We start from the raw sequence: 15,220 nt of genomic DNA on the forward strand, positions 1-15,220 counted from the left end.
TCTACAACAATGTGCGCCCATTTTAAAAAAGAAATCCATTTCCACGGCCTTCCTTCCCCTCCCTACCTTATCCGAAATGAGGGGGGGGGGAAACCCTACTCTGTGTCAACCTTGTTTTTTTTTTCTCCCCCCCCCCCCCACTTTCCTTTTAACGCATTTATCAACACGGAAGCCTTTATATTGGTTAAAATGCACGCGTGTAAGAGAAAAGAAGGCTCTGCTATCGGAGCAAAATTTAGTAAGTCTGCCTTCCTGGAAGCAAGATCTTAGAATTAAGCAACAGCAACGCCAGGAAGTTGGCCTTGATAGGGAAAGGAAGATGGGCCTCGTTGCAAAACCCCTCCACAAACAGGCAGTTTTAAGGCAGCCTGAACTATCTGCGCAAACGTCATTTGAAATGCTAGAGATTCCGGAGCACCTTAGGATGGTGAAAGAAAGAGATTTGGCTACTAAGAGCTAGCTCCCTGTATGTACAGCCCGCTGGAAATCTTTATGGCCGCATTATGGGATTTGAACGGCCTTTCCAATGATAAAATGCGACTTTCATTGAAGCAGATGGCTTGATCACAAATTGCCTTACAATGTGCGTGTGGGGGGAGGGGGAACGGAGTGAGGAGCGCAAGAGGGAAAAAAAACAATCTAAACCACTTCATCAAATCCAATTGCTGTTGAAGGTCAATTAAAAGAAAATCACTAATTGGATATGCATTGGAGAAGACAAGTCTACTTTTCCTGGTGGTATACGAGAAATTTAACGTTGAATTGAATAGCTGGGTTTACCCAGCATGGTATGCCATAAAATAGTTTGGTTTTTGATTATGTACATTTAATCAATTAAGGGGGTAGTTTTTGGAGGGAGTTTAGTTTAATGCAAGGTGTCAAAGCACAGCATAGGGAATGCATTTTCTAAAAAACATTGGCTCTTTCTGATCAAATATCTTAATTTTTGGTTTTTTGAATATGAAAGTGAATGGTAATTTATAAGCAGAGGCAACATTCCAGCCATGTGGCTTGGTCTCTGATAGGTCTGGATGGACTTTTGCCTCAATGCACATAATTTGTTGGTTGGAACACTCTTGACAAGAGGCCCAATGATCAGATTTTGGAAATGATGGTGCAAATCATCTTGCACCAAGCAGTCTGAGTTTATTAAAAGCAAATTCAGAAAACCAACCAGATCAGAAAACTATAAAATGACATTCATATCTTCATCTCAAACTAATCACCTCAAAATGGGACAGACAGTGATCTTCACTCTAATGAATGTCTGCTTTTAAAAGATCATATATTTAAGGAATTTAGGTTTGTCCAGAAAAATAAATGATCCAAATATACCACAGAACCAGTGAAGATAAGTTGCTGTTTATTTAAATATGCATGTCAAATGCATGGACATGGCTTTGTAAGTATAGCTTAGTATTTATCTTCTTTTTTTCCAGGCAGTGATTCATTTTTTTAAAAAAAAAATCCCAATAACACTGATAAATTAGTCTGAGAATAATCAACTGGGTATCTTTTGAAAGTTCATCTGCTTACTCTTGCTAACTATATTGTAAGCTTTCTGCAGTCCGTGCTTTTCATGTATATTGGCCTACAAATTGATGGGGATTGTAGTCCAATGAACAACAAGAGCATCTGGATGGGGAATACTGATGGACAAGGTGTATGTGGCAGACAGATTGATCTAAAATGAGAGGGAAAATGCCTGTGAAAAAACAAGGAAATCTGAGTGTAATAAATTAAAGTATGGCATGCCTGGGTAAGTGCATTTCCACAGAAACATAAATGATACTTTGCTCCTCAGGATAACAAAACAGCAGATATGTTTGTAGTTGTATATTGCAAATGTAAATGTTTTCTGAAAGAAATAATTGTGGTTGCATTACATTCTTGGTCTGATGCAACCTGTTTAGAAAGAAAAAGAATTATTTTAACTACTTTAAGTAAGTTAAAATAGGCCCTGGGCAGCACTTCCTGTTGAACCCATTAGGTGAAATCCTGTAGTGTCTCATTTAGTGTTGCAGTGTTGGCAAGTTTTTCGAGTTTCGACACATATTTTAATTTTATACCACTGATTCATGTAAAGATATATTTAAACAAGGAGTACCATCTATTCATCTGTAATTAGTTAAATACATTGAAGTAACTTTATTATTTTGTTACTCTCAATTATTCGCAGTTTTTGTAAAAGCTCAGAGATTTCATTGTAGCAGTTGTCTTCAGGGATTGTAAACAGGGTAAGACTTGTTCATCAAACACTTTAGGTTCCCTATTGGCCTTTGAGGCAATTTTGTGAGAAACTACCATATGATAAGTATACAATCTACAACAGCTAAGAAATATATTGGAAATTCCTCCAAAAAACTGAGCCAGAAGCATTTCTCTCACCAAGGGGTACTATCAAAAGGAAGTGGAGCTGAAATACAAAGATAAAAACCACCCTTCTGGATCTCATTAATACCAAAGACCCTTGTGCAAAACATGCCCTCTTGTGCAAGAGAAACCCTCTTTTATCAGTTTTTCATAGACATTTGCCAGGCTGGAGAAATGTGCTATGGTGGCATCTTTTCCTAGGTCAGTTAAGTCAGGGGTGCTGTAGAATAAAGGCGTAGTAGATTGAGGATCCATGGTGATTTGATCTTAGAAGCCAGACTTTCTGGAGATTCATTTGACATTCCTGTTATGGGAAGGGGTGTGAATCAAAGTTAACGCGTGCAAGGGCTTAAAAGCCTGCTTCCCCTGGATCACCCCTGCCCCCCCATAAAAAAAAGTCTTTCCAAACCTTTTTGACTAACCTGCCTTCGCTCTCAAGGATTTGTTAAATTGACGCAGCACAGATTTCTCGATTAGGTCTGCAAAGCGGAACTGAAAGGCATCATAAAATCCATCAGAATCCTGCCCAAAGTGCTTATTCTCTTCCAACTTAATTTATGCCACGCGATTCTGTATTGGGGAAATCAAGCAGAAAGCCCTTTTTTTCCCTTGCTCTCCCCTTCCTCTTTGCTTTGCTCCCCCGCCCCTTCTTCTCAGATGCTTCTGGGCTAACGGGGAGACTGTTTAACTTAAGTGTTTCTATAGGAGGCTGTTGTAGTTTAACTCCTGCCCACCAGTAGCTGGGCTGAACAAAGAAGAGACTCGAGGTCTCTCCATTCATCCTTTCTCTGTGCTTTAATTTTCATTGATTTTGAAGACAAGGGGAGCCCTCAGGGATTCGAGCTGAAGGGGGATGACACGCCTTTAGATGCAATCCACCCCCCTGGCCAGCCATCTGCTCCTAACCAAATGGCGTTTTTTCATCCTAGCTCCTGCGTGTCTCTAGATTCCGCTCTCACACTTTCAGCTTCAGTTTCTCTAGCTGGCTGTTCCCTGCCCCCCCCCAAACTCAATGCAAAGGCAGCTTAAGTTAAAGTATGTTGAATAGACTGGAGGGGGGGGTGAAAGAGAAAAGAGGGTGATTGGAAAAAACCCAGCCAGAAAAAAAAGTGATAAATCCTTACCTTTTTTCATTAAGGCAGCACCACAAGCCCCTTTTAAATACTTTTTGATTCCTCAGCAAATTTACTGTACTATGTTGAACTCATTAACCAGCACAGACAAAATGTTAGAAGCAGAAGCCAAGGTGAATTTGTTCCTGTTTAGGAAAAAAAAAAAAGGAGGGGAGGAGGAAGCAAGATCTGAGAGGGTGGGGACCTGACGCTATTTCTGTGGAGGGGGAGCAGAGAGAAAAGAAACTCCTTTGAGCAGCCTGAGAATTTGTCCAGTTGGCTCCAAAAGGCTCTGAAAGAATTTCAGATTGGATAGTCGGGTGATCTGAGAAGTGGAACATTTGCAACTTCCTTCTGGAGAGGATGCAAAAACCTTTGTAGTTACCCTTCTCCAGCAAGATTGTGAGTGGCCTTTTCTGAGGCCGGAAATAGCCAAGACAAACGATAAAGAGCAGATCAAGAATGTTTCTTGCTTGAGCATTTCCTCTGCCACACAACAGTCATAATTAAGGGGCAGAGAACTTGTTTGGTCTGGAAAAAGTTCAGGCCGAGATACCTCGGTAACTAAGAAGTTTTAGGGAGTCCTTGGTCAAGTGGTACCTGTACTGAATATAAATGATAAGGGGGCTACCTGGATTCTTAATCATTAATATGATATATAAATTTCTCTTCTACATTCCTAAATCATGAAGTGATGTGAATCCAATCAACTGAAGCATACTCAAGAAACTAGAGTTAAGCAAAAAGATAACTCCACACAATATGCAAACCAAAGCCTACGTTTATAAGCATCAAGGTAACGTATATTTCCTTTCTTATTTAGTTCCTTGAACACTGAGGGTTCAATTTAACTGTCATTCATATTGAATTTGTATGGGTCTGTACATAGCCAGAATTAAGGTAGCTATGGACGTAATACAAAAAGGAAGCATCCGTTTAAAAAAGGAAATAGCAAAACGTGCAGATGTTTAAAAAAAAACTATTAAAAATTGAGTTAAGGGCACAGGATGCAGGCTGTTCAAGGGAAATGGAAAAGAGGACGGAATGGAGCTTTCTAGAGAAGGTATAGGTGGCCAGCGGGCACCCTGGGTAAGATAACTACCAGCAAGATTGCACCACATTGTAAAAGATCCCATTTCTCCTGGCTAGTGGAAAACTGAAGCCCCCAACTTCAAGAACTGCCAATTCTGCCAGTTTGGGAGAAGTAAAATCAGGTAATTTTTTGCAGGATAGGATCAGAAGTGTGATGTGAGCATGTCTCGGCCTCTACCACTAGGTTAATGACCAACAGTCTATAAAAGTTACGCCGCTAACTGGACATTGAATAATCAACGACCTGAAAATATTGGAATCTACATCATAATATGCCTGGCATGGTGATATGACCACAAGATGAACTTCAAACCGGGCAACCCAGTTACGGTATTACTTCTATTTCCAGATACAGTGTGGGCTAGTTGAACATTAAACCATTTGGAGGAGAGGTCTTACATGGTTATAGCAATAAATTCCATTAACCCCACTATATCCACAGAATTCAAGTCAGAATGATTCAATAATTCCATTTGGAAGCTCTTGACTCTTAGGATTAATCAATCTCATCCCCCCCACCCGATATGTATCCATTGAGTAATGACACTTTTAAGAAGGATGATATGGTTAACATTACTTACTTGAGGTACTGATTCTATAATGGCTCATTGACTGGTGGGAAACCTTCCCTTGATATTGGACTAAAACAACCATTCTTCCCAATTCCAGCATCTTCCAGAAGAAACAGGCAGCAACTTCCATCATCATCCTCAGCAATATAGGCAGTGAGCTAAAATAGGGTTAGATGGGTTTTTTTATAAATATGCAAAAAAAAAAAACCAACCCAAAGGATTGTTATTAATTAGTTGTAGTATCAGCTTGCCATTAATTTAATCTCCTGGAAGCTTCCCACCTACAAAAGATAACTCCAAGACATGAGGCGTTCACATTGAGGAAATTGCTTTGAGGTCCAAGCTATTGATTAATACACAAGCTAGATATTTTCACATACACTGGCTGGGTGAACTCTGATTCAGTTCAAGGTAAGAAACACGGTAAGTCTAGCTCTTTTGGAATTCCCCAGTAAAATAGCAAGGAATTATGACGGTCATAGTCCAAAACATCTGGAGAGTTCCAATTTGCTTATCCTAAATGGGTTTAGGGATCAATCCACAACCAAGATCAAATATTGGCAAAAACCACCTTGGCTGAATAGATGTGGCTTTACTTCTTTTCCCAGAGGTCATGTCTCATTTTTCAACTGTATTTACTTTCAAGTAAATTCAATGCATTTGCATGAGTTTGAATGAATCGTGAAGACTTTGACATTAGGGTTACTTTTTAGCTGCCTTGGAGTTCAATTCTTCTAAAGTCAAAAGGATATATAGATCATAATTCAAATCATTGGAAAATGGACATCAATCAATATGTGCAGAAAACGTGGAAATGGTCTTCCACTTTGGCAAAAATTGTGAAGGCATCACTAGAGCCTGCAAGACTATCTCGAAGGTTAACAAGACATTTATTTCTTCATGAGGGATGCAAGTTCTGAGAAGTATTGATCTTCGAGTTTCCTTTCTCTCTATGAATCCAGAATACCCATCTGGCATAGTCAGAATTCAGAGCAGAGAAAGCCAACTCTTGCCAATCTGGAAGTTCTAAACAGCTATTACTATGAGAGAGGGATTTTGTATTGAGTAGTGTTCTTAGTTGCCTTGTAGATATAATAATATTTAGGGTCAGCTCTGCTATTAGGCCAAAAAAATATTTGCCTCAGCAGGATGAGCTTGGGCATTTGTTTGAAAACAGTTTTTGGTTGTTCCACAGTTGTTTTTAGTAACGGCTACCAAGGAATGGCATTTGTATTATTTTTTTCTACTCTAGATACTGACATTACTTAACTGGAAGAAAAGGCTCCTGCATGTTTATCTTCCTGCATCACCAGGTCTTGCACCAACTCTAACAATCAGTGTGATAGACAAGATTTACAAGAAACTAGGGACTAATTTTTGATAAAGATCTGAGTTTCACCACAAAAAAAATGGATTTTCAGCAGCCAGTTTGGTGTCTTAGCTGCTTAATCATAAAAACCAAAATTGTTACCAAGATTATGCTTGTTTTGACACTGTCTCACATTTCCAGGGATTAAATTTATTCCTCAGTGTGCTCACTTGAAGTCACTGTCTCAGTTGCCCATCTGTTTCAGGGGCCTTTAGAATTGGGCGCCAATGATAAGAGGGCTGCAAAGACAAACTCAGTGAACAGAAACAGTCCACATTCACGTGACCCAGTCCAAAGGAGAATTAACAGGTGTAGTTCAAAGCACACTTCACTTGAGAGTAATCCCAATTAAATGCAATGGCAATTAAACTTCCCTGATTTGCCTAGGATCTGGCTTTAAAGATGTATTATTATTAAATGTGGTTTCTTGGCTTTAGGCAACCTATTTATCCTTTCCTGCAACAATCCTCAATCTTCCCCCCTTCTCCTTCTGCTTCACATGTGCAGGTCACTGAGAATTAATGTGGGAAAGGAATCCTGTCCCTAGACTTGGTGCTCCAGCAACTCAGGACTTTCACACGCTACAAAAATGAAACGGGTGAGAGAGTGAGTTGGGGAAGGGAGAAAAATGGGGATCACAGTGAGCCTGCACCCACCGAATTAGGGGGTTCACCTTCCCCGTGCCTTGCACCCACGTTGGAAAGGTCGGAGCCCACGTATTGATTTTAAGAGAGAGCCGGGTGAATAAGTTTCGGCTGCTCTGCAGGTTTGTCGAAAGTTGTAAAGGCATGTGCTGATTAGAATAAGAAAGGGCGGTCGCGTGGCTCAGCTGGCACACAGAGAAGCCAGATGACAGATAAGCAGCAGCTCCCTGCGACCGCTCCACCCCTCACCCCCACCCCACGACTTCCCCCGGCTCCGCTTCTCCCTCCCCGTTTTCCAATCGCAAATCATCTGCTCCTCTCCTCTCCATAATAAAGCAGGCGTGTTTACCTGGGATCCCAGAACCGGCGGGGCATTCCTTTGTTTCTTCATCAGATTGCTGCCGCCAGCTGCTCTTTCCAGCCCTTGCTTCAACAAATCTGATCGGGGGGCCTGCCTAGGCTGTGGTCCAAGGGAAAAATCCTTCAGGAAGGAAGTCTAGCTCTCATTCTCCTTCTGATTTCTTTGGTTTCAATGGAGAGACCCTACTTGGGGCTATCTCCCGCCCCAATCCTTCCCCAACCCAGAAAGGGCTTTTTATTTTTATTTTTTTTCTTTTCCCGAACCTGAGGTCAGTCGCGTGCCTGGAGGTCGACCCAGGGAGCATCTCCCGGGGCTGCTGAGCAAATGAAAAACTAGTTGCCGGGCCGCGAGAAGAGACCCCTCTGAGGTTTAGCAAGCATTGCAGATCCGCCTGCCAAGGCAAGATGTTATTTCCCGCGGGATCCTGTTTCAACCTCTCCCCAGATTGCTTGTAGGACTCCCCGGCGGAAGACGGAAGCGTAGGTTTCTTGATGGGTGGAGAAGCAGGGGCATACTTGCTCAAAAAAATAAAGGGAACACAAGCAGAAGACATCCGAGATCTGAATGAATGAAATAGCCTTATTAAATACTTTGTTCGTTACATACAGTAGTTTTGTGTTCCCTTTAGTTGTTTGAGCAGTGTATAAACTATATGTAAAGAACGAAGTATTTAATAAGGCTATTTCATTCATTCAGATCTCGGATGTCTTCTGCTTGTGTTCCCTTTATTTTTTTGAACAGTATATAACGGACCAACGTTTTAGAGCCGATTCTTACATGTCTTTGCATTAGTTATCTGCCTAGTAGTATTCAATACCCTCCGAGTTGATTCCCTAGACTGAACGCACGTTAACCAGCCAACTGGTTAATTGGAGAAAAGGAGGAAAGAAATCAAGTAAAATTAATAATTGGAAAGAACTGGATCAGTGGTGGGTTTCAAATTTTTTTACTACCGGTTCTGTGGGTGTGGCTTGGTAAGCGTGGCATGGCTTGGTGGGCGTGGCATGGTGGGTGTGACAAGGGAAGGATACTGTAAAATCTCCATTCCCTCCCCAATTCAGGGGAAGGTTACTGCAAAATCCCCATTTCCTCCTGATCAGCTGGGACTTGGGAGGCCGAGAATAGATGGAGGCGGGGCCAGTCAATTTTTACTACCAGTTCTCCGAAATTTCCGCTACCTGTTCCCCAGAACTGGTCAGAACCTGTTGAAACCCACCTCTGAACTGGATGCAAATAGTGGTATGAATGTTTCCTCTTAGAATATTTATTTCAGAACATTTTGCCCATGCTGGGCAGAAATTGGAGGGCCAGTCTTCTTGAATCTGACCGGACACTAGTAAGATCCCACATTAGGAATTACTTAGTGGCGATAAAAGCAGCGAAATGTAGTTATTTTGCTGCTCTTATTGCGTCATCAGATAATCGCCCGGCCGCCCTCTTTAGGGTGACCCGCTCCCTGCTCCACCAGGAAGCGCGGGAGGACCCCTTGGAGGGTAGAGCCGAGGATTTTGTTCAGTATCTGTATGACAAAATCACTCAGATTCGGGAAGATTTGGACTCCGACTGGGTAGTCTCAGGGGGAGAGACAGGGGCAGGTCTTGAGAATGTTATCTGGGATGAGTTTGATCCTGTGACCCCTGAGGACGTGGACAGGATTCTGGGTAGACTGAACGCGACCACTTGTTTATTGGACCCGTGTCCTTCCTGGTTAGTACTGGCTTCCCGGGAAGTGACACGAGGCTGGCTCCAGGGGATTATAAACGCTTCGCTGAGTGAGGGTGACTTTCCCGCCGCCTTGAAAGAGGCGGTGGTGAGGCCTCTCCTCAAGAAGCCTTCCCTGGACCCGGCAATGTTGGTAAATTATCGTCCGGTCTCCAATCTTCGCTTTGTTGCGAAGGTTGTTGAGAGTGTGGTCGCGCAACAGCTCCCCCAGCACCTGGATGAAACGACGTATCTGGATCCATTCCAGTCGGGCTTCAGGCCCGGGTACAGCACAGAAACGGCATTGGTCGCGTTGGTTGATGATCTCTGGAGGGCTCGGGACAGGGGGTGCTCCTCTGTCCTGGTCCTGTTAGATCTCTCAGCGGCTTTTGATACCATCGACCATGGTATCATGCTGCACCGGTTGGAAGAGTTGGGGGTGGGAGGCACTGTGTTGCGGTGGTTCTCCTCCTTTCTCTCTGACCGGTCGCAGTCTGTGTTGACAGGGGGACAGAGGTCGACCCCGAGGCCCCTCATATGTGGGGTGCCGCAAGGGTCAGTCCTCTCGCCTCTCCTGTTCAACATTTATGTGAAGCCGCTGGGCGAGATCATCCGTGGTTTCGGGGTGGAGTACCATCAGTACGCTGACGACACCCAGCTGTACATCTCCACCCCGGATCACCCCAACGATGCCCTTGAAGTGATGTCCCGGTGCCTGGAGGCCGTACGGATCTGGATGGGGAGGAACAGGCTCAGGCTCAACCCATCCAAGACTGAGTGGCTGTGGTTTCCGACGTCCCGATATAGTCAGTTGACGCCATCACTGACTATTGGGGGCGAATCATTGGCCCCCACGGAGAGGGCTCGCAACTTGGGCGTCCTCCTGGACTCACGGCTGTCTTTAGAAGAGCACTTGACGGCCGTGACCGGGAGGATTTTTCATCAGGTTCGCCTGATTCGCCAGTTGCGTCCCTTTCTGGATCGGGACTCTTTACGCACGGTCACTCATGCCCTTGTCACCTCCCGCCTGGACTATTGCAACGCTCTCTACATGGGGCTCCCCTTGAGGAGCACCCGGAGGCTCCAACTGGCGCAGAGTGCGGCCGCGCGGGTGGTAATGGGAGCGACATGGCGTTCCCATGTAACACCTCTCCTGCGCGAGCTGCACTGGCTCCCGGTGGTCTTCCGGGTGCGCTTCAAGGTTTTGGTTACCACCTTTAAAGCGCTCCATGGCTTAGGACCCGGGTACTTGCGGGACCGCCTACTACCACCAATAGCCTCCCACCGGCCGGTACGCTCCCATAGAGAGGGGCTCCTCCGGGTGCCGTCAGCCAAACAATGCCGACTGGCGGCCCCCAGGGGGAGAGCCTTCTCTGTGGGGGCACCTACTATCTGGAACGAGCTCCCCCCAGAGATACGGAGGATCCCGGATCTGCGCACCTTCCGCCGCGCCTTAAAGACCTTACTATTTCACCAGGCCGGCCTGGTCTAATTTTCCCCCTCTTTTATAAAAGATTTTTAAAATTTTAAATATTTTTTAGTATTTATATATTCAATTTTAAATTGGTTTTAAAAGTTTGGGGTTTTAAATTTGTCGGGGCCAAAATTATTTAATTTGATTTTATTCTATTTTTTAAATTTTGTATTGTATGTGTTTTTATTGTTTGGCTGTGCACCGCCCTGAGTCTTTCGGGAGTAGGGCGGTATAGAAATCTAATAAATAATAATAATAATAATAATAATAAATGATGTGGTAAAATCTGCATTGTAGACTTTTGGAGGAAGACACTTGTTTTTCCAAGTCCAGATTTCCATATTAAACAATACTGTTTGTAGACCATTTCAAAATGGGTCAAATAGGAGACCCAGTTTGTTCTAATGGTTAAAGCACCAGGGTAGAAACCAGGAGACCTAGTTGAGTTCTAGTCCCACATGAAAGACAGCTGGTTGACCTTGGGCCAGTCATTCTCTCTCAATCCATAATACTAGACAACAAGCTGGTCAGTCAATTCCTGTAATGTTTGGTTGATCTGAAAAAAGTGGGCCCTGCACTTGCAGGAAAACCACCAGGAAGAAAAAAATACCAACATTTATCAAATACATTCTCAAAATTTAATACATATACACTTGCAATCTACTATCTTCATAAACTAAAATATTGTACAAATAGATGTACAAAACTTACGTAAAATTAGAATTCTCGTGCCATTTTTCCACTTCTACTATAGAGGGCCTATAATTTTAGGCCTTCAAGTATAACCTAAAACAAACTGACCTCAAGCTAAATCAAAATTAAGCATATTTTAGAAATAAGTTTTCCTTTGTCACATAAACAATAACTTGGCAGCGGTTTTTGCTTATAAAACTCTTCTCTAGAACATTTGTGATGTCATCAGATGATGTGAGCTCAGGCTTGATCTTTGTACTCATTCTAATTAGATAAATAATATGGCTGTAATAGGAACAAAAGCACTGGTTTGATGTCAGAACATTTCACTAGCAGATGAGCTTGTTGACTTATTATTATTGAAAAGAGGGATGGGCTCTACACTGTTAAATCTAGAATCCACAATTTCTTAAGAAATCAATAGAAACCATAAGCCACACCCTATGCATATATTAATATAATCATTAGTATCAACTTCTTTCTCCTCTAAGAACCCAGAGCAAGATACAATACCCCACCACCACCCATTAAAACCAGAAAAGCAATCAACAATATCTGTTATAAACCAAGATAAAAACAGTAAGAATACAACAAAATAAAGTTCACTACATAAGGCCATCTGAAGTGCAATCTGTTCATGGAGCTCACAGAAAAAGCTGTATTAAAATCTTACCTTCCGTATTGGACTTGCTTTGAACAAAGCATGTGCAGAGGAAATGTATTTAGAATCATGTAGCAACATTTAGGTCCCAATATAACATGTCTAGATTGTGACTCCTGGAATAAGCAAGATACTAGGCACACTGTGGGTGAAAAAGCTCTAGCGATTGTAGACAATAGGGGTTATAAACCATGACTTGGCATAATTATTTGTCAATATCTTCGATGATAAGAAATGAGCATATGCATTATGGAGGATCCATAATTTATGTAAAAATGTGGCTTTAGAATTTTTAAATTTGTGTTCATTGTCCCTCAGAACATGTGCTAATATGTTGCTTTTAGAAATAAATATTTGCCACAAAAACCAGATATCAGTCAGAATGAATATCTTTGTAAACTAGTTATACGTATCACAAAAAATAAAATGAAGATGGGATTGCATGTTTTTCAAAATACTTCCCATGCAATTTGGGTTTTTTACCACCTGTGGTAGAAATGTGAATTTTCTTTTCAACAGAATATTATTTTAATATATTGAAGATTTGTTTTAACTTATCAGTAAAAAGATATTACCATTTAAGGTTTATGCCCCATCCAAGTCACCCTGAAAAGTTATCAATGTTTAGTGTATTTGTATTGTTGATGTTTATTTGTTTCTTTGTTAAAATTATTCACAGCCATCTTACCGAAGAGCTACTCTGGGCAGCTAACAGCAATATTAACAAACCTATCACATAACATAATGTATATTATTTGTGTAATTTAAACATATTAGTTCCTTAATGTGTCTGTTTTGGCTTCAAAAAATCTAATTTAGTTCTATTAAACATTACTTTTAAATATTGGATTGTTGTTGTAATGTTATTCTGCTTGTACAGCTCCATTTTGAAATATATGCAAAGGTCATATCCAAGAGGATATTTTTATATAAGGCTTTTCAACATGCAGCTTTTAATAGCAAATGCAGAATATAATCCACTAATGTATGTGCAATTAAGCATGAAATGAATTGCATTATTAGGGGGATATCTACTTATCCATTTTTTTCTGCTAATATAACTCAAACATATTACATTTTCTTCAGAATTCACTGGAACTATATTCAAACTAAGTGCACTTAAAATTGCAATCTCATAGAAAATCTCTACTTACTAACAAATACTCTAAAATATCCATTTTGCTTCTTTTTTGCCATTTGCAGAAAATCTGAATATCCCATTTTCTTTTAATGCTTTTCTGAGTTTTGTTTTTCACCTGAAGCAGAAGTTCTTTTCAGAAAATGATTTTCAGTCCCTTTTCAGATGTGATTTTAGAGTTTGGGGATGATATAAATCCTCTGCTTCTGGAGTGGGGGGTCTTTTTTCTGTGAGCATCTGCCTGTAGAAGAACAGATGTGGGCACCTGCAGTGACAGGCTGCACATGGTCCACACTATTCATAGGCATTCAGATGTGGCTACAATGGTAAGCTTTTGTATATGCAAAGTCACTAAATATATTAATCTGTGTTCCCCTGAGCACTGCCCCATTTAATTTCTTCATTGGCAATAACATCTGATCTAATCCTCCAATTGGCTCCCTACTGTGCCCATTTTCCCCTGGAAAGATATGTGAAGTTATTCAAGTTTCCACCTGTTGCCTATTGAAGTCAGTTATGGGATCATCAAAATTTTCAGAGAGACACTCGTGGTTCTGCTATGATAACGGAACAGAAGGCAACCTATTTAATATATCTTAGAGAATATTTTAAAATTTAGTTTAAAAAAACTATTAATCACCAATAAAGAAACTTTGTGGAGAAATTGCTAATGCCCTTTTGTGCAAAATTCCTATAACACTAGAAGGACAATGGCGAGGAACAAAACATCACTGTGAGTACACCTTTTTGCCTTTTGCAAATGGTCAAAATTCCCATGTAAAATTTTATTAAAACTTTTAATACTGTAGCTAATAGAAACTTTGGTCAATATGCCAAGCAGCTAAAAAGTAACCCTAATCTCAGATGTAAGATTTCAATTTTGGGGACAATTTTGTTCTACTCTTCTCTGATCAGCGCTTCCTCTGTTTTGATTTGTTTTCACCCACAATGCATCCTTTAGCTCCATTGTAGCCCACACAATATCCATGGATATCAGGCTGTGAATGAAGACAGAAGCAGTTTAAACAAACCAGCCCCTTTCTTTCCTCTGTGTCTATTGTTGTATGAATGGGCCTTCTGCATTCTGCTGCTAGGAAACCACCTTTTTAAAGCCTAGCTTCAAAAAAGGGACAGACCCCCCAATAAAAATAAAGCAAAAATAGTTTTCCTGTTGCTTTGTTTAAGCAAGTCTTTTAAAAAACACCAAAATCCTGCAACAGCAGAATGTTTAAGGGCATGCATCTTTTTAGAAATATCCAATTCCTCACCTCTTGCATCAACGACTAACATCAAAACAGTCAAGCCTTTTCACATTGAGCCTCTTGTGCACTGAACTATTTCACCGGAAACCTTAACTAAATGTATAATTGCAATTAAAAATAACATCTGTGGGCATTATTTTATTGTTTCCAATGGAAGGGTAGAGAAAAGTTGTTTTAGAGAAATACAATATGAAAGTAGTATTTACATCCAAAACAAAAACTATGCAAAACTGTAGCAAGTATGAACATCATGCAGAGCGGTCTTGGGCTCTTGCTCAGTTTCTATAAATTGCTGTAGCTGTCAGGGGAGATTTAACTTCCACGCTGTAGTGGCATGTAACAGAGACACACGTCCTTTTCCTAAAACACTACATGTTGTATTTGTCTTCTCGTCCGCCAGTTCTTTATGCTTTAGGGGCAAGGAGAGCGTCTGGTAGAGGGTCACGTGACCGCCGCCGATCCCGTCTTCCCGGGGAAAGAACCATAGAGACTGTTAAGTGTGCGCACGCTCCGTCAACAGCACTGCAAAGGGAAGCGCTTGAAAGGAAGCGTTCAGCGCAAACCCTTCATCTGGCTCTGAGTTGACCTCTTAGAATTCCGGCCTAGAATCCCGAGAGTTAAGAGACATAAGGTACAACCTTAAGGCTGCTGTCCTATTTTAGAACGTCAATTCCCTCCCAACAGATTTTTCAATCAAGGGCCGTGAAATTGTACCGAATATGCTGTAGGGTGGAATTAAAACTCTTGGGGAGGATCATACCCTCTAGA

General features: G+C 41.5%; 1 protein-coding gene and 1 long non-coding RNA gene across 6 annotated transcripts in view; one reads left to right on the forward strand and one right to left on the reverse strand.

Annotated features, from left to right (window-relative positions):
• Positions 1-1,346: 1,346 nt before the first annotated feature.
• LOC117672032 (uncharacterized) lies at positions 1,347-7,986 on the reverse strand. Of its 2 annotated transcripts, none has more exons than XR_004593097.2 (5): positions 7,512-7,986; positions 5,159-5,307; positions 3,498-3,631; positions 2,796-2,943; positions 1,347-2,677 (listed from the first exon to the last, which is right to left on the reverse strand). It is a non-coding gene; the product is annotated as an uncharacterized LOC117672032 (long non-coding RNA). The 2 variants fall into 2 exon arrangements; XR_015731446.1 differs by having other exon boundaries at positions 2,796-2,865; positions 7,512-7,948.
• Positions 7,987-14,940: 6,954 nt separating this feature from the next.
• FAM120B (family with sequence similarity 120 member B) overlaps positions 14,941-15,220 on the forward strand; it is a 43,883-nt gene continuing 43,603 nt past the window's right edge. For 2 of the 4 annotated variants that reach the window (XM_060692349.2, XM_060692350.2), the window contains exon 1: positions 14,945-15,083. The gene's annotated coding sequence lies outside the window, so the exon portion shown is untranslated. Of the gene's footprint in view, positions 15,084-15,220 lie in introns of all 4 variants that reach the window. The other 2 variants (XM_060692345.2, XM_060692346.2) reach the window with 2 other exon arrangements.

This window comes from Pantherophis guttatus, chromosome 1 (genome assembly GCF_059756535.1).
Source record: "Pantherophis guttatus breed Tessera chromosome 1, ASM5975653v1, whole genome shotgun sequence".
NCBI lineage: Eukaryota > Metazoa > Chordata > Lepidosauria > Squamata > Colubridae > Pantherophis > Pantherophis guttatus.